At 41.3% G+C, this 20,872-nt stretch overlaps 1 protein-coding gene across 1 annotated transcript in view; it reads right to left on the reverse strand.

The window, feature by feature from the left end:
• Window positions 1-20,872, reverse strand: part of ctnnd2a (catenin (cadherin-associated protein), delta 2a) — a gene marked incomplete at both ends in the record, with an annotated part of 191,130 nt that overhangs the window by 72,041 nt on the left and 98,217 nt on the right. The window lies entirely within an intron of this gene.

The following is a 20,872-nucleotide window of genomic DNA, read 5'->3' on the forward strand; positions in this document are numbered from 1 at the left end:
TGTGCCAAAACGCGGCTCAATGTAATCACCCGTGGAGCTATCGTGGAAAACGTTGATTTATTTTGCCTCCTAGCTCGGCCTTCCCAAACATGAAAATGCAGTAAATACGGGACAATTGTTGAGTTCAAATTGATGGGGTGGAGGATTACGAGTGCGCCTGAAGTTTTTTCAGCAGAAAATGAAGCCTCGACACTGCACTCTCATCTCTGTCAGATGAAGTAAATGCGGCCTATGCAACATCTGTGCAAAGCAGAGTCTTCACGGGGAGTAAACGTGGCCCTTAAAGATAAAGCAAGCCCCAGCGTGGATGGCGCTTTATCTGCCGAGTGATAAGTGTTCATTCAGCCAGAAAGCAGGACTGAAGGAGGGAGGTAGAGGAGAGATAGAGAGAGGGAGGAAGAGGGAGGGATTCCCAAGGCATTTAGGGGATTTAGGAGGAGAGACCCTCAAACAACACCCCTTAAATCACACAGTCAGATACCATCAGGCCAGTGTGTGTGTGTGTGTGTGTGTGTGCGTGTGTGTGTGTGTGTGCGTGTGAAGATCAAGATAGGATCATGATGTGTGTTTATGTGGACAACACAATTACCCCTATGCCGTTCGTCTCTGTGTGGGTTTGTGTTCATCAGTATGTGTGCGTGTGCAAAGGTGTTTTCATATTCATCCTTGTCTGCGCTTCAGTGTACATATGTATCTGATTTGACTATGCGCGCGCACGTGTGTGTGTGTGTGAGAGTGTATGTGTGTGTGTGTGTGTGTGTGCGTGTGTGTGTGTGTGTGTGCGCGTGTGTCATCCATCCCCTGCAGCCTCCTAGCTCTGTCAGTGTAGTTAATAGAAAGCAGAGTGATCTGCTGATAAGATAAGCATCATGGCTCGCCATTAATTAAAACCCCCTGGTAGGGAGAGAGACCGTGTGAGAGGAACAGAGCAGGGGAGAGAGAGAGAGAGAGAAACACTGAGGGAGAATGAAAATGAGGACGGAGAGTTGAGGGGAAAAACAGAATGTTCGAAGCCAACTATGGCTACAACGGGCAAGAGGAAACTAGTAGGAGATGGAAAAGTAAAAAAGGGATAGAGAAAGAGGAAAACAACCCTCAGAAGAGATGCCAGGAATGTCAACACAGGTGCTAATGAGAGCTACAGCCCTGGTAGACACAACGCGAGGCGACAAGCCAATGACGTGAAACAGCGGGATGCAAACAGAGAGGGATACAACCTGCGCACGGGACAAGTGATCAAAGAGGCACTGCCAAAAAAATGCACACTACACTAAATATCCACCCAACTTTTGAGGACTTATGTGTCATATTCTTTATGACACTTTATTATTTTATGCGGTAATAAATGCCACGCAGAAGAATTTGTTGACTTTTTTAAACTTGAGCTACGTGTTCCTGAAACGACACACCGTTGGGTCTGAGGATACATTTGGTGGCACTCCCTGGTTAGACGGGTTACTTTGCCATTTCTCGAGGCATGCGTAGGCGTGATGCAGCGAAATACTTGGAATGGAAACACGAGGTATGGCAGGAGAGCAGTCTGACATACTGAGAATAAAGGCAGGTGGCAAGGGGGTTTGTGGAGGCAGAGACAGAGTGATATAACTGGGACATAGGAAAAGACTGCTGTGTGATGGTGGGGCTTTGATGCAGGCACACACACACACACACACACACACACACACACACACACACACAAGCACGCGCACATGCAGGGGAGGGAGGCAAAATGTGACAGAAGAGTGCAACACATGAAAAAAAAAATCAGGATTATCAAAGGATTTCTTTCTTTTCTTAAAACGTGGCTTGACATCTCTCTCTTTTCATGTTCAGGTTTGGTGAGACAGCTCAGCTGCTATCTGAAGCCCCAACATGACCACTGATACATGTATACATACATGTACACGTGCACAGGGGAAAGCAAAGCTCATCTACTCAGTAAAACCCCTAATTGGATACACACACACTCACACACAGAGTGGTTGATGTTTGCTGTCAATGATTTGAATTCCTCTGTGGAGGAAAGCTGAAGCTTGAGGGAGACATGACTGAAGGCATTACATCTTCCCTCTGTTGCATCATTCATTGTCATGTTTCCAGTATTCCTGAACTCTAACGGATGAAATGGCAAAGTGTGGAAGGATGACTTATGTAATAGAGAATGTGTTAAATAATGATAAGGCCCCCCAAAAAAGAGAAAGACAATGATGAGTGCCTTTGGGTTATGAAGTTTAATAACTTGTGTTCATGAAGAGTCAATCTGCACATAAAGGCAGCTGAGTATAATGGCCGTGTATATAGTCACTATGAATTATGTATTTATACCTGTCCTCGGACAAACACAACATTACAGCAATATACGATTAAACACACACACCATGTGAATGACCAAATGGGCAGCTGGGTGACATTGGCGATGAAACCATCCCGAAAGATAAGAACAGATTTTAGAGTTACGACATGACAAACGCACATCTGCTTGACCACTGACATCTGCTGGGGAAAAGCAAGCCGCTGAACTGGTCATCTGCTACTGGTTGGTATACGTGCATGTCATATTTATTGTAAGCCTTTCCACAGATTAAGGTTTGTTGTTTTGAAGAAGCATCCATCTTGCGTTAGTCTCTGTTACTAAAACATTACTGGGAAATGTTAACATTTGGCTGTGCTTTAAACAGCTTCACGGCTTTTTCTGTTTTTTTGCAATATTGAAATGCATTCGCCATGACACCAGTTAGCCACAGGTGTTGCAAGATAAACCAAGACTGAAAGCTACTTTGGTTTGAATAAGATCAATCCTAATAATTCAAACAACAACCTTTTCCAGTAACAACCTTTGCAGTCAAAAGTCAAAAATGTACAACTGTAGCGCTGCATTTATTTGATGTAATTCGCAATGTAATATGCGGTGCATGATCAAACACACAGGGGAACATGATGTGGGTCTCCTCGGCCAAATCACATCCATCAGCAGGGACCACAATGCATCTGGAGTGACAGCTCCACACAGGACGCCTGTCCCGCTGGCCTTAATCTGATTGGACAAGGCCTGTCATGTCTGTTAACTGATTGGATGGTCAGGAATGGACAGACTAGCAGTGTGCATACCAAAGCAGATGCTAATTAGGACTTGAACATCAATCTTCATCACTGTGTTGGGATGGAGGGGGGCCGACAGGGAGGCAGAGAGAAAGAGAGAGAGAGAGTGAGAGAGTGAGAGAGAGAGAGAGAGAGAAAAATAGAGTGAAAAAAGCAGGAAAAACATCAGAAAGAGAGAAAATGCAATTTAGGTAATTTACTGCATTGGTGATCAAATTCTCCTGTAATTCAAGAGGAGATGAATAAGAGGATGATGAGGACAGAGTAGTCAAATGGCACACTTTTCAAATATTGCCTATTAAATTATTTTAGCAGTCCACACTCACCTTTTTCCTAAACCCTCTCTTTCTTTCTTTTCTCTTTTTTATCTCTCACAATGTGCATTCTCTCTTTACCTCCTACTACACATTTTCTACCGTATTTGTCCTACCTATGGATGCCAATAATCTTAGGGAATTGCAAATGAATGTGTACATGTTTGAGTCCACACTATGTGTTAGTGTAGTTTGGATGTAAGTCAATCTTGGCCTTCAGGACTGCAAGTTGGGTGTGCTGCTGTTTTCACGTGTGTGTGTGTGTGTGTGTGTGTGTGTGTGTGTGTGTGTGTGTGTGTGTGTGTGTGTGTGTGTGTGTGTGTGTGTGTGTGTGTGTGTGTGCGAATCCTTCAGTTTGCATCAGTTTGGAGTGCTTTCGTGAAGGTAACGTCAATACAAAGAAGAGACTTCAGCAGTTCCACCAATAAACAGGACTCCCAATAAGGTGCAGGTGAAGATGCACAAGCATCGACTTAAAGTGCAGTGCCGGGTCTCTTTAATTAAAACTTAATTAAGATGCTATCCAGGAAAGTAGCCAAGTCTTTTGATGTGTCCTTCTGACATAGCTTGCAAGATAAGTTCCAGTTTCTCTTTGGCACATCCAGCCAGGACGGTGGGATTCATCTCAAGTTCAGAAGGAGGTGCTGGGAGACATGGGCAAGGATTAAAGATGTATCTGAAGATGTTTTAGCTCACATCCTAACTGCTGCAGAAGTTCATTTATTTATTCAAATATAAACAGTATTACATTTGCCATAAAATATTTGTTTCTTGTCTCAATCCAAGTGAGAATATTGATGAAAACTTATTTTGTTTGTGCAGTATAATCATTGGGTTTGCAAGTATACCTACAAAAGATAATGTGCCGTAATTCGTGGATATCCCATTTCATAGGAACAAGGAAGTATAAAGACCCAAAAAACTGTGATCTTTCAGCCTGGATGTAATTATCATATGATGCTGGCATCCTAAAGCAAACGCATGAAAAAAAATATGTTCTGTTAGATATCATATGTATGAGCATATGTTGTCATATAACAACTGCCAAAACATAACCATGAAAACGACCTGATAAAACATCCCCTTTGAATTCGCAATTCTATGTCAAGAGTGATACCTTTGGGTTTATGCTCCTGATTCCTACATGCATAAAACACGGCAGCCCACTTTTGAAAACACTTTGTGCTGCAGTGTTTTATGCATGTAGAAATCAGTAGCATAAACCCAAAGGTATCACTCTTGACATAGAATTGCGAATGTGTCGATTTTGTGCATCACATACAGTAATATGCACATACCATATTATTGATATATCAACAGAAAATAAGTATGGATACTAGCTGTAACTTGTGTACAGGCCCACCATGGCTTTGGGAGCAGTTGCGTGTTCAGAGTAATTACAAACAACTTGATAAATGACTGCAATATGTAAGTCCGATACAATTCCTGTGTTATCTTGGCTCAAGGGCCTTTAGCAATATTGCATGTTCAGCACATGCTCTTCTCTTCTGCTAAAAATAAATACAACATCTCTGTGTGGAGGTCTTTTGCAGCTGGAAGAACGGAACACAAATCCCTGCAACAGTAAAGGGGATCAATGAAAGGTGGGGGAAGCGAGAGGGTGATGCTCCTAATAGCTCGGCAGACAAATGGATAGATATAGATGGGTGGATGGAGCTTGGGATGAAACCAATCCAGAAATAAACAAAGGACAACTTTTTTTTTTGCTGCAATGAAAACATCCCGTATTCTGTCACCTTCCTTCTCCTTACCTACCGCTCCCCAGTTACTGATGGGAAAATGGAAATGACTATGGTAATCAAAGATCACCTCTCTGCATGGATATAGAAAAGTGAGCTGGGAGTATTACTCCCACACATAAGATAAATCATAAAGAGATAGACAAAGAAGAAAAGTAGAGAAGAAAATGAGAGGCCATGAATAAGAGCAACAGAGAGAGCAAAGGGGAGAAATTATGAATGGAATAGAATGGATAGAGGCCGTCTCTTTATTTTTATAGAGTGTTATCACAGTATTAAAATTGACAGTTGTCCTTTGCTTATTTACAGTATTGAAAATAACTGACATAAGTGTGAGTGTGTGTCAATTAGCGCAGCTTGGTCAAGGCTCCTTTGCCGCTGACACAACTCACATTTAGTGATTTTGCATCACTCTTATTCTTATGTACCTCCTTTTGTCTGCACCATCCCTGTTTCCCTCTATTTGCCTCCTTTTCTTTCTCAAGTCTGGAGTTTTTTTTATTTATTTTTTATCCAAAGCCCATGCAGCAACCACACAGACAATGAGAAAAATCAATATGCTTTCTCCATGGCCGGGAGTAGGAGGCTCAGGAGGTCGAATTAACGCGAACAAAGGATGGAGTGAGAAAAATGATACGTACTAACATGAATGGGACTGAGAAAGAGATGATGGTGGGAAAAGAGCTATTGATACAATGTACTGTATGTCAATAGCAGAGAAAACTCGAGCAATTCTAATTTAAATATGGCTATGTACTATTATGAATTTCACATACTATTTATTTATAATCATTATAGTATAGTGTAATATAAAGTGCATGTTTGCCCATTTTATGTACAGAATAAAGCAAAACAAGTTAAAATACTTGTTCTTTGCATTCATCAATGTGAGGGCTAAATTATTCAAGCTGATTGGCAAAATAATCATGGTACCCAAAAAATTGTAAAATAAGTATTTCTCTTTATCTGCTTTCTAGTTCTTAAAGCAGGAAAATCTTTTTCTTAATAGCATGATTTTCAAGTGGGAAAGTGCACTTTATCTAAAATGATTGTACAAGTCCTAAGTTTGTAGGAGGAGTGATTATGTAAGAGGTGTCAAATCCAAAGGAGACTTCACATTGAGCAAGAAGAGTACATGGAGCTTTTTATCTTTTTATGTTCATTTGGATTTGTTCTGTTCTTTCACCGTAACGCTGTCCATTGAACTGATCTACTGCCCAAATACTCTTTTCTTACAGCACTTCATGAATGTTGCCGTTTTCTCCTTTTTACCCTTTGAATAATTTTCTCTGGATAAGTGTGTCTACTTGAAAATGTTGAAAATGTGTTTTTTTGTGAGAGGCTGGTGAAGGGGAGCATTAGTGTGCAGACCCATGGAGCGATTTGCCAGGGTAAGGAAAACACAAACGCTGCCACTAGTCCTTGCAATTAGCTGAACACACAGAATCGGAGGCCAAATCGAACACGGCATTAAGCTGACAGACAGGTGTTCACTTATATACACACCCAGTCACAGGGTCTGCACACACGCGCACACACACACACACACACACACACACACACACACACACACACACACACAGCGTATTTGATATGTACACACACTGCAGTAAAGCAAAAGTGCGCGCACTCACATGCGCATAAACATGTAATACTGCCTGCACACATACAGTCCCACACAAGCGCGAGCCCTTGCATATTGCCTATGCATTGAAGACATACAAACGCGCACTGCAAACGTGCAAATAAACACATATTCACACAGCTATTATCTCACCTTTGCCGATCGGTAATTTTTATTACTATTTATTCACTATTCCCCCGTTACAAGGTGCAATTACTGGATGTTTACCAAGCCAAACAATAGGCCAGTGAAACAAACCCTCAGTCAAACATTTATTAGACAGGCCAATAGAAACTGAGGTGACCTGGACCGTTGCAATCTATCACTTGCTCCCTCATTACGATTGAGCTGTGTATTCTACTGTATCTAAAGCATGAATACAGCACAATCTGATTCCCTAAGAACATCTCTCCGAATCGAAAAACCAATTTGGTTGTAGTAAGAGATTCAGTGTAATCAAATTCTGTTTCAAGTGGACTTTATCAAGCTGCAACCCTCATTGGTATGCCTTGTGCACTCTACTGTGTTGTGGAGTAGGTAGAAAGCTATAGTTTAGTATGACTGTGTATTCTTATAAGGGATCTGTTTATTACTACATAATACCAGCGGTGGGATGTTGCACAGATGACATCAGTGAGCCACACGTGCAATGATGTCCGAAATAAGACTGCGAAGAGCCACTCAAACTTCAGCAATGACCCAACACAAGTGAACAAATTGACCAATCAGATCCCCATCCACTACACTCAGCCAATCATAGTGCAGGCAGAAGATTAAGCTGTTGAATGAAAGAAAGCATCCTGAAAAATGACTGTCCCATTGTCTCTTGATTTGCAAGCCGACATGCAATCATGACACAGTCTGCCCTGGCCTCTGAACGACAGGCTGGAAAGGTGAGCTATTTTTACTGTGATGTGCTAATGAGGATGCTTGCCTGTGTGTGTGTGTGTGCGTGTGCATGTGTGTGTGCGCGCATGACCGACAAATATGTCTCGTCCCTGATGAAGGTGCTACACACTGTCAGCTTGTGTGTCCGTGTGCATCACACAAGCACAAATTATACAGAATTATTCTGCCATGTGAATATCACACTGAGAAGGTCAAGATGGACATTGGCACGGCCTACAGCTGAATATATGTACATAACGCATTCATCCACCGTCAGATTCACATTTCAAAGGCAGAGATTTAGTATTGAGGTCAAGGACCTGCCTGACATTAAACAAGAGATGAAAAAGATGTTTCACTCTTTCACTCAAAAGCACGACACACAAACACTTCCTTTTGCTTACTCAGCTGTTATTTTCTGTCTTATATATCTCACACACACACACACACACACACACACACACACACACACACACACACACACACACACACACACACACACACACAGGCTAAAACATGCACACACCTGTGAATCCTTCATACTACCCACACACAGTTCAGCACTAAGGCACCTCACTTGCAAAAACACTTTGGTCCCACACCTTGTTTTTATTTATTTCCCTCTCCTCTTAGAGTGGAGGCCAAGGCGACAAGCTGCACAGCTTGAATAAAAGCAATGGATGGTTAAAAGATGAGGTTAAGACAGAAAGCTGTATGAGGGAGACTGACATTTCCAGTGTGCTGAGTGTGTAATGGCCCTAAACCCTAGGCAACATAAAAACCACACACACACACACACACACACACACATACACACATACACAAACACACACACACACACACACACACACACACACACAGGCAGATGTCAACTGTCTGAATTATGATCACGTTGTTTAAAAAGTAACCGTTAAGTTTAAGTACTTACGTAAACTTGCCGCGCCGACCGTAAGGTTTCACTAAACCCTTGATAAGTTTCCCTTACAACGTCGGATTTCACTAACAGACACATCCCCGTAACCGTACGGGCTTATGGGAGTCTAACAAAGCAATAGAAATAGCTTGCTTGCTTTTAGTACCTGTAAAGTCACAAAACCGCCGGAGTTTTTTATTTGTTTTCTCCGACGGACGTGTATGAGTCCTGAGGCCTCCCTGGTCCACCCACGTCTCTAAGACCGCGTCATACGGCACATGCGGAAGCTGCTGAACATGTCAATACCAAGCATGCCTGAATCGGACACTGTTTTGACATAAAATAAGTAATTTTTCAATGTTTTAACTGAATGACACTGTTTTTTGACTGAATATCCTTCCTAACATGCCAATGCTTTGTTGGATTATGATTCTTTCGGTTCTATTCTTTCCAAAAAGGTGCCATATTAGTATGTGGGTTGTTGTTAAGACCCTGAACCATACCGTTTGAAAAACTCGGGGACCACTCGAGGAGGCATTTTTGGGGGACTCTTGCTCATATCATGCTCGATGTTCATAGTTATGATCAAAATATGGTATGAAAGTGATTTTTTGTTCACAACAAAATTCTGAACAAAATCATAACAAATGGTTGTCCCATGGAACTGAGGTCGGCCCACTCAGTAATGCATCCGTGTCTGGCTGCTATTAAAAGTAGCCAGGAGCAGCATTTACCCCTTTGCACCCATTTACACCTTGAAATAATCATTATTAACTTTTACTAACAAACTCCCTAGTCCAAGGTCTGTTGTTGCAAACATTTCCAAACAATTATTTTAAAGAATAGGTAGCTGTGCAGCTTTTATATATCCAATCCAAAATGGCTCCATAATTCAGCTTGATTTGCCTCTGCCCAGGCGTTACATAATTATGAACTTAGCTTACATTTCACCTTGATGTGACTAAAGTCTCCTTGGGCACTGTGTGAGTGCGGGTATGGGCATATTAGTATTTCGCAATTGCTTTGTGTGCAGCGTGTTTGTGTGTGAGAGAGATAGTATAATAAGCGAGGTGATGCAAGAGGGAAGACAAACTAATAAACCAGTGATTAGCTCACGCACCTGCTATTCTCATTAGCTCATACTGGGGTAATAATACAGCACAGGGAAGTGGGAGCGGTACAGTAAGACAATACAAGGAACACGCTCATAAGAATGCTGGAAATGAAGATGACGACATTCGGGGTAAGAAGATGTTAGAGATGAAATATGAATATGACAACAAAACGAATGATAGAGGCAGTGACAAACAAGATGTGATCATGACACATCTGAGATTTATAGTAGCAATGATTGTGACGCTGTTCTGGCATTTGAGCACTGCTTTCTTTCTGTCATGTACATATGTAGTAGAAGTAGTCACAATCGGATGATGATAATAAGGATTACAATGATTGGAATGACACTCTTGTGATTGTGATATTTCTGTTGATTATATTGATGGTGGGGAATGTGGCATCACACAAAAATGTCCAGTTACATTGAACGGTTTTGACATTTTTCATGTGAAAACACGTGCACTCACACACGTAAATGCAACCTTCAAAAGCGGATTAAGTGCAACTAAAAGCAGTCATCCACTCGAAGGATTGGAGGGGATGGAGAAAAGAGAGGAATAAAGAATTGAGTTGTGCAATAGAAACATTACAAGGCTGGGCTCGTGCACTATATTCACACTGGGTTCACTCAACATAAAGTAAAATGAAATACTTCACAGCAATATGTACACTATACAAACACCCTTCTTAGTGGAATAGGTGGAGGCCATGGTGGTTTATTTTGCACCTTTCTAATCAGTTTGCTCTGAGGTTTGGGTGGTTTTGCTGACTTATATTCACTGAGCAACCTTCCAATGACACAGATGACTGCATCCTCCAAAGTGGTATCATTTGGTAAGAGAAATTAGATTTTAAGCATGTTCACCCATCCTTGTTAAATGATTGCTGCCGTGGAAGTAAAACCCATGACGGAATCGGAGTGAAATTATTACCGCACAATGCCTGTTTGACAGCTCAGTGACAGCTAGAAAACAATGAAGCCAAAAACAATTTGCACAATGTACTTTCACCGAGAACACTGAGGTTCACTGTATATTTTGTAATACACCTTGGCTAATACTCTTTCTCCTGAGAAATACATTTAACTCTGACAGAATTAAATGCAACATGGCACAAAATTGGCAGAAAGATTTGCCCACAATATTGATCCATTCTGAAGTGAATATGAGGTCTGTGGTCCACGAGATGCAGGTCCTGGCCGGGACACATGGCATTCCAGACTATCATCAGACGATCATACGTGAATGCACATGGTGCTCATTACATGCCCAGAGAAACACACACACACGCACACACACACACACACACACACACACACACACACACACACACACACACACACACACACACACACACACCTTTACGAAAAGAAGGGTAAGATCATACCAACAACATTGTCCAATGTCTCATATAACGGCCGCCTTGCATCTATTCTTCAATTCTCCATTCTTCTCACTCTTCTAAACAGTTTGTCCTCTTTTCCCTCGCTATCGCTGTCTTCCCGTCTCTCTCCCTGCTATCATTCTACCAAGTTGAGGGCTTCACTTGAGTCTCGGTCAGAATGAAGCATGTGTCTGGCTGACGGGATGACCTTTATCGATATTATGAGGTGAAAGCACATGCATAGGTGCAAGACAGAAACGCACACTCAGATGCAAACATACACAAAGGACTATTGTCAGCATGGTGAGGAGAGCCTCAAACCCTGCAGCAAAAACAGGGATAGAAAGATTGAGAGAGAGAGAGAGAGAGAGAGAGAGAGAGAGAGAGAGAGAGAGAGAGAGAGAGATAGAAACGTGTGGGAGAAAGTGGAATGGTTTAAAAAAGAGGAGACGAATAGACATGCTGCTTTAATAGATGCAAAAGACAACAGGGGGAAAGCGTAGAAGAACTGTGTGTTTAGACGGAGAGAGGGAGAAAACACAGCAGGTGCAGGATGAATGCCTATACCTCCCAACCCATCATCACTGTCGCGCCTCCTCTACCTGCAGAAGTGTGATGGAGAGATGGAGAGAGACGAAGCGATGGATGCATAACAGAGGAGTGTTTCTAAATTGAGTCAGCACCCCGAGGATGCATGAGAGTTATTCCGTCATGACTCTGCAGATCACAAATTTGATCAAAACAGGAGCGTTTCCCGGGATGAAAATAAATAATGTGCGCTCCACTTTTCACACGGTAGATAGCTGTGTCTCGCCACATAGTAAACAACTATTTTGGGGATTCTTGACAATCCTTCTTGGCTACCATCAGCACCTGTGTCATATCATTATATTATTTCACCGATGTGGATTCAGTGGGCATGAATGCCCTGATCCACACTCACACAATCTGATCTGGTGGACGCTGAGCAGCCCTACTGCAGCAGTGGAGAGGTTAAGGGTCTTCCTCAAGGCCACAGTAGTGGCGAGAGGTCAGGAGGAAGGTTCAAGTGCCATTTCACCTCCCTATCTAGACTTTTCTTGACAGTCTGGGGATCGAAGCGATGACCTTCCAGTCACAAGCCTGTGATCTTGCAAGTTTGAATACAGTTTATGGAGTTTTTCTTACAACACGTGTTTTGCCCCTCTCCATTCCACTACAGTATTGACAGTAACTCTGCTATTAAAAGAGCCTCACTGGGGAATTTAGGTGTTACATGTGTCAATATGGGATTTGAGTATCTGAGCCAAGAAAGTGAAATCTCTTGGAGGGCAAAAGGAGAACAGTAATTTACAACAAAAGCATGTCACTGATTCAAAAAAAAAGTGAGCGTATTTTGCTGTGGCGTGTGAAAAAATAGCATGCTTATCCTCCCTAGCCTATATTTAGCATGTCAAATAAAACAGAAAACTACTAAAAACAATATTGGTTTGAGTTTCTGTGCGCATATGTTTGTGTGAGTAGGTATGTAAGTGTTTTATATTAGGAAGTGCACTTCCACAGGGATGTATTATTCTGTACCTCTGCAGCTGGCGGATACCGACATGGCAGCATGGCTAAATGTGATAACCTCGGAAATTACTCTAATTATAATTCAAAATGAGTACAACAACCACGACAAACTTGTAACTTTCCCTCTTTTGCCTTTGCAGCAATTACTGTTTTATTGAGGAAACTTGTTTCTCTCTTTCCACATGTCAAACTGCTTTCTTATTCTTACCCCCTTTATTTTATAACTCAGTCCTGATGGGTCGAATAACAACAACAAGCAATCGAAAGGTCAATATTCCTCTCCTGGACATGAGATGTCCAACCCACTGACCTTAACATCTGCAGCCCCATGGAAGATTGAGCTTTGTGCAAAGATAACAGTGGCATGCACGATGTACAACTGCTTGACATTAATGCCTGTGACAGATGTTAATAAAAGAGGTAATTAAAGAGAAGATACATTTCTCTGAGTGCAAAGTCGATAGTGTTGAGCTCATGCGAGACTTCACTGGGAAAATAAAACTTAGTATCTCTGTCTCATGAGTGTAGTTATAGTGATAGCACTGTGCTATACATGTAACTGAATTATGCCGGCATTCATGTTAGATGTAGCCTACTTTCACCCTGAGTGGTACCCAGAGACCCACGTAGAGAAACTGGAATATGGACTCATCATACAGATAGTGCTGAAAAACATTTTGGTTCTAAAGCCAAGAATTTGATAAGAAAGGCTTTGAAAAGTTAATAAGCACACAAATCAACAAGACCTTAAGTCTGCCTCAATAATAACACACATTTTGAAATAGTCTACAATGAAATACTACTTTAATAGTATTACTTATTGTAAAAAAACAAGTAGGTAAAACATATATTGAAAGTCAACTTGAATACATGTTAAGATCAATAGTATCAGTCTACCAATCTGTTATAATTGATATTTATATATATATTTGTGCTCCCAGTGGACCATTCAGTCAGTAGATGGAGTATGGTTAAGCAGGGTTGCTCTCAAGTGTGTACTAAAGGAGAGGAGAGGTGAAGTGAGGCGTGGGGAGGAGAAAAGATATACTGTAATTCTGCTGGTGTGACATTTTCCCATAATCCCTCCCAAATGCCGCCAGTGTCATGAGACAGAGCGGTGGGGAGGTGGTGGGAGGGGGAGAAGGAAAGCATCTATCACCGTACATTTGAGTGTGAAGCGGCTGAAAAAATATCATATAGCAACCTATTTTCAGACCCTATAGATTAGCTCTAGCACTAAGTAGGTGCATGTGCATGTGTGTGCTTGTTCCCGTGTATGTGTGTGAAAAGGTTTGATGGATGTTAATCGAAGGAATGTTCGTGGCAGTAATTACCATAAAAAACAATAATGTAATGATTGGATCAAAAAAACATGACAGATTCATTAACAGCTGCACACATCAGCGTGCACACACACACACACACACACACACACACACACACACACGATGAGGAAATGTCCTTAACCCACTGAAATTGTGATAACAGCAATTCATTGCATGCTTTCTATTCTGATTTCTCTCTGCCTGACAGCTAACTATCCTCTAATTGTTAGCCTTTACATTTGAGTATGTTTGAATCATGTGCCACTTGTTCCCGTGTACCTACATTTCTAAATGTTAATGTCTGTACAAGTGTGTCTCTGTCTGTCAACCCCCTAATTCCCATATATCTGTCTGTCTCTCTTTGGCCCATCCTTCAATCTCCAAGGCCTCAGATTTAGGATGAAGCTTACTGTAGCAGAGAAGGAGGCAGACACGCAGGGTTGTTATCATCCCAAGGTCACACACACATGCACACACGCACAAACAGATAGCCACCCCAGAAAAGGAAAATAACTACAATGGGCAATTTACCCAGAACAGGCAGGGATGATGGCCAAGGCACAGATGCGCGCACACACACACACACACACACACACACACACACACACACACACACACACACACACACACACACACACACACACACACACACACACACACACACACACACAGCTGTGCCTGAGGGCCAAGGTTCTGGCAATGCATCATTACCCTCCCTTGGAGGTGATTCCATAGCCCAGCATGCATTTCTCATGTGGAGAGGAAATTACCCCTGGGCCGTGCTGAGAGCCAATAGAGTGTGTCCTTTCTCCTCTATCTGTCTCTCCCGCTTCCTTCCCCCCTCTTTCTTCAAATCCCTCGCTCCCTCAGTGACTGTGCCTCTCACACCCTTACTGTCCCCCCTCCCCCTGAGTCATCCAGTTACTAACCCATTGTTTCATCTTTCTTTATCTTTCTCTCATTACCACTTCATGTGTTTCTCTCCTTCTTTTTTTCTGTTCCATGATGTTGCACACAGATTAATAACAAAGGACAAAAAGGATTGACTGGCACCCATCCAGACATCAGAGTTCCCCGTCTATGAACCACAACTTTTCGATTATCTTCCGGGGTGTATCTTTCATTAACTTTTCATTAACTAAAGATCCATATACAAGCAACATAAATAAATACATACTTATATCCACTATTAACAAAACATGTTTGTTTTCATTAATCTGAGTCAACAGGAAGCTGCTACATTATGAAAGCATCGGCGCAAAGATTTATTTTTATTTGTTTAATGTCCCATAACATGCTCATGAAAAATGCAAATTTTCCAGAGAAATGCAGTGATTATACATTGCCACAGCACTGTGCAATCCTCTGGTCTCGTTACATTATTTGAAATGTACCTAAAAGGACAACTAAGCCACCTTTGTCACTACAGCGCAATACAGGCATCCTTAATCAGCAATGTAATTGTCTTTAGTGCCATTAAGAAGAGGAGAACACAACATGTTTTGTAACTTCATGTTTTGTTCTGTGTTATATTTAACTCATCCTTTATCATTAATTCAATGTTTATATAGCTCTATCTATTTTGCAAGATAGTTGCAAGGGTGACCCTGCATAGTCACAGGTAGGAAATAGTTCATGATTTTTAGGGCGCACTCTGTAGTTAGAACAAGTGGTTTAAGCAGCAGCTGTGGAACAGTAGTAGAGATGATAGGCACAAACTCTGCCCCTCTCCATGGTTCTGAAACTCTACAACCTAATGGAGCGTTGAGTCTCTGTCCGTGGTGCTGAAACTCTACAACCCAGTGAAGCTTTAGCTATGTCCATGGTGCTGAAACTTTACAACCTAATGGAGCGTTGAGTCTCTGTCCGTGGTGCTGAAGCATTCTCTCTCCCCACAAGCACACACAAGCATCAGAATAAATGTACACACATGGCTGCATTTCACTTTTATTCTCACCATGACATCTTTTCATGAGTTATTTCCTAAATTCCATAAATCAGAATATACCAATATATGCCAGAATGAGCCATGGCCAAATTAAGCAATCTAAATGTTTTTTTATGAATTGAGTACACTTAAATGAGCCACAAACTAAATATTGTCTCTCATGCTTATTAGCATGCTTGCTGTGGAAAACCACAAACATGAATGACACGTTGCTAAAACACTGGGTAGCTCATTGAATATGTAAATGTAGCGATCTGAAACATAGTTTCATGATACTATCTTTGAGACAATAAAGCACTTCTTTGTCATAAAACAAGCTACAAATGTTATTCAAACTGTATCGTCTAAATTCAAAGCACTGTATATGTTGTGCCACTACAAGCAGTGTCATATGTTGGCAGACAGTGGTGAAACATCTGTGGAGGGAGCAGTCTAGAGAAGAAGCACAACATGAATGCAAGATGAAGGTAGTGTGTGCTACCAAGCTAAAAAAACAGTTAAATACTGTCCATTAAGAGCACCACTAAATGTAGAGAACACTATTACATTCATAATGTTGGACCTGTTCAACTGCCACCGCTGTGAACACTGCAGAGCAGAGAACTACTCCACTGAAAGCCAAAGAAACATAATCTGTGTCCAGTGTACACAATAGAAATCCCCAGGTGCATCGTACAGTAAACTGTGTACTGTTGATGTGAGTATGCCTTACTTTCACTTAAGTGAGTGAGGGATTTCCTGTCTGAATATAATCCCATGGTCAAGACCTACCGCACAGGCACATACCCACACACACACACACACACACACACACACACACACACACACACACACACACACACACACACACACACACACACACACACACACACAGAGTCTGCCGGTGCCTCATTTTCCATCTAAAGTAGGTGGCCCATCTGTAGAGTCATACATAAACCATATGTATCCAACACACAGAGAAATGCACTTGTGCAAACAGACAACAGTTTACAAGAGGGGAATACAAGCAGCTACACTTCTCTCTCACTCGCATATAAATAAACATAAACACAAGTGCCAAACTGATAATGAGAGTAATCACCGATTCCCACTTCTTAAGGACTAGCACATACATTGGCACGCCATTGTCCTTTAGACTGAGTGACACCTGGAAATGCAATGCATCAGCCCAATGAAGGCACATATGAATGCAGGCACATACATGTGTGTGCTAATAACCACCCACCCACACACACACACACACACACACACACACACACACACAGCGTCTCCATTGCCCTGCCTTTGACACAGCCTTGGACGCACAAACACACACACTCATTCCATTCACACACTCACACACACAAACAGAGTCACAGCTGACCATTGCAGATTGTCCATAAATAGAGCGATGTGTTTGGGCTGTGAGCCAACAGACGCAGTCATTAAATAGCCAGCTGTGACAATGACATATGTCACACCAGATGACATCATATCAAGGTACTGTAAATAGCAACCTCATGTCAACGGCTCTATTACATCTAACACATAATGGGGGCACAGGGAGTATTTCTTTCTTCAAACATCAGTAGAACCACTATTGCTGGGGGAAAACATGTTGGAGATGGTGTAAATGAGGAGAGTTGGATTTAAATGAGGCAAGTTTGATTTATCTTATCTCAAAGTGGTGTGTCTACGTTTCAGGCTGATTGAGTGTTTGGTGAGATAAGACAAGCAATCCTCATTTCCGCAACGCTGAATTCTCCTCACTTACTGTAAATACCCGTTCACGATGTGTTTCGCTTTCTAACTGGCTTCCTAACCTCCTTGTGTATGCTTTGTAACAAATAACCAATGGCCCCTCCTCCCTGAGCTAATGTTCATCTCTCGCTCCACTCCCTTCCTTGCTCTCAAATGCAACGATCCCTCAAGGTACGTCTCCCTTATTCACAAAACAAAGGTCTATGTGCTTTTCCTCCCTCACTTAACATTCTCCCAATCCCCCTTCATTTGCTCCTTTTTCTTTTCCTTCATTATAGTTTTTTGCTCTCCCTTCTCATCTTCCCTACTTGTATTGCTTCAATTACATCACAATATGTTCTTCTTCATCTTTCTCTATACATAGTGTAGGATTCAATTTAAGAAAGAGACTCAGAGGGGCTGAGAATCTCTTTTTGCAAAATGAGCTTAAAGGAAAACACACAAACAAAACAATGATGTGTAACATCTATCTACATTCTCCTCACTCCTGCTCATTCTCCATTTTGATGTTCATCTACCTACATTCTTCTTTCTACATAATCCCTCTCAACCCTTTATTTCCCACCCTCTTCTCTCCATATGTCTCCTTTCTCCCCTCCTCTTCTGCTGTGTTCAGCTACCTTCCTTTGGCTTCATCTTCACAACTCCCTCCGCCCTCCCTTTATCTATCTTATCTCCCACTCTTCACTCCCATCCATTAGCAGTTATTGAGTTTTCCCTCTGTGTTGCTGTCGTCACCTCTGCTCAATCGTGCTCACTCTTCTGCAACTGTAATGGCACCTAACCATGTTACTAGCTGCACACACACACACACACACACACACACACACACACACACACACACACACACGCACACAGGCATAGAGCGTGCTGCTGATTTAGCAAAAAATGCAGTCTTCTCTCACAAACACACACTGCACCCTTTACACAGACATTAAACACATAGACATAACCTCTGCCCTCACTCAGAGTGTTCTTTGTACATAATTGATGCTAGCTCATTTCGCACTTCATGTAAGCTCAGCTAAGTCCAATTATAGCAAGAGAAATAGTGAAGCTTGAGTAGGAGGGAATTTAACCTATGGCAAAGAGAAATGTAACAGATAGTTAAAATCCAATGCTATTAAGAGTTCAGGATTATATCTGTCTATCTATATCCATCTATATCCAATTAAATCTAAGATATATATATATATATGCATACACTATGTTATCATGTTATCTCAACGGGACCATTCTGTTGAAATAAATTAATAAAACTATTGCAGACTCCATTAAGAGTACAATATTAAATGATAGTGAGACATTTAAGCATATTTAGGTGTACTGGTACATGTGAATTGTCCCTTTGAAGCTATGGTCAGAACAATGTGGGCATATGTACCGGGATACAGTTTTGGGGACTGGAAAACAAAAAAGCAGTGTTGCTATTAAATCCACTCATTAAAACATCCTCTTTTTATGGACTGATGCTACCTGCTGTTGCAACTGACTTGGAGTTCATCATGGCTGGCCTAAATTAATACAAGTAAACAACACGCTGAGTCTAAACAAGCATCACTCCCTTGCCCCCAAGTCTCAGCTAGTAAAGTCTGAATTGTTAAATAGTCATGAATAACTGGATAACTTTTAATTAAATAAGGTTTTATTGAACTCTGCGGGGGCGTGCAACACACAAAGGAGCTCTTAAAATATTGGAACCATGTACAAAATGGGTTGGGGACTGGGTTTTAATATTTTCGTTGTCTAAAATAAAGTGGGCATAATTCTGCAAAACGTGAAACTTGAACCAGGATCTGCAGTGTATGCAGAGCCTCAGTTTTAAAAGTTACCACAGTAATGAAACATATTTAAACTTAAACCAGCTGTGGTTCTATAGTTGTCCTATTATAAATAGCTTATACATAGTTTACTCTCCACCCAATGAAGATATATAACACCATGTTGTGTTGATGTGTTTTCAGAACTTCAATCATTACTCCATTCACCATAAATAATATAGACAAAAATGCATATCAGGTGGGTGTGATGTGAATGTTACCTATAAAAACCGTGAGGTATATTACATCAATATTAGACTGTTACCGAGACTACCGTTATCCATATTTTGATGAACCAGAAACAATAAAACTGCAGTGCAAAAACAGTCTCCCACTGAGACTAAACTGGAGCAATTAATGTTTAAATGTTTTCACTGCCTTTGTTTAAGCAGATTAGACAGTAAAGGTAGCAACGATTTAAAAGCTGGCATCCTCACTGTAGAGTAATAAATGGCAGCAACTAAAATGATCTCCTCAGCAGAATTATTAATAAATGTGCATCAACACTCCAGGTTCTCTGATGTGCATGACAATGTATAATTTTCTTATGTTGTCTGCTTTATTATCACCATAATCTTCCTCCTCTATCTGTTTTCATATCCATAGCCAAACATCAGTGCGTGCACGACATGTGTGTACGTTTGAAAAATTGCAATCCATGAGTTTTTTTTATCTTGGTGACCTGCGCCGACTCCTCACAACGTGTCTTTGATGAACTTATTTCTATCTTAAGTTGCAGCGTTTTTTGTTGTTGTTGTTATTGTTGCTGGGCTTTTGTCACACAACTGGTTGGTGTATTGCAGATACACGCTACAGAAAACAGAACATAATACTGCTTTGCCTCTTGCTGAATTCGATGTGTATGCAAACATCACAGTGCAGGCAACAAACAACAACAGTGCAGGCAACAAAGGCTTCACAAACTTGTTGTGAATATGAAGGGATACTTTGTTTCACTATGAGGGGGGAAAATTAGAGATAAGTTCTGTTTGTGTGAAACAAGAAGACCGTCTTAAGCCAGTCAATCAGATTACATTAATAATAAACAATCACGCTCTAATTATCAGATCTTTCATACGGCTGAAGGATCTTGAGGATTGTATGTTCATCTGACTGTGCACAAGTCATTCAGTAACTCTCTCTTTCTTTGCTGTCGTTTTAAATAAGTCTGTCGTATTCTGTCTTTCATCTATTTCACTGTCTCTCTCACCCGTTCTCTCTCTCTCTCTTGCTCACTCTCTCTGTCGCTCTCTCCTGTGATTGATAGCTGCTGCTAAGACTTGAGCCACACACGGCTCAGTCCCTCTCACTCTGTAATTAAAGGAATTATATATCAAGAGTCCTGTGAAATATATATGTATATATAAAGAAAGTGGGGAAAGTGAGCTTTG

The sequence above is a fragment of the Taurulus bubalis genome, assembly GCF_910589615.1.
Source record: "Taurulus bubalis genome assembly, chromosome: 18".
NCBI classification, from domain to species: domain Eukaryota; kingdom Metazoa; phylum Chordata; class Actinopteri; order Perciformes; family Cottidae; genus Taurulus; species Taurulus bubalis.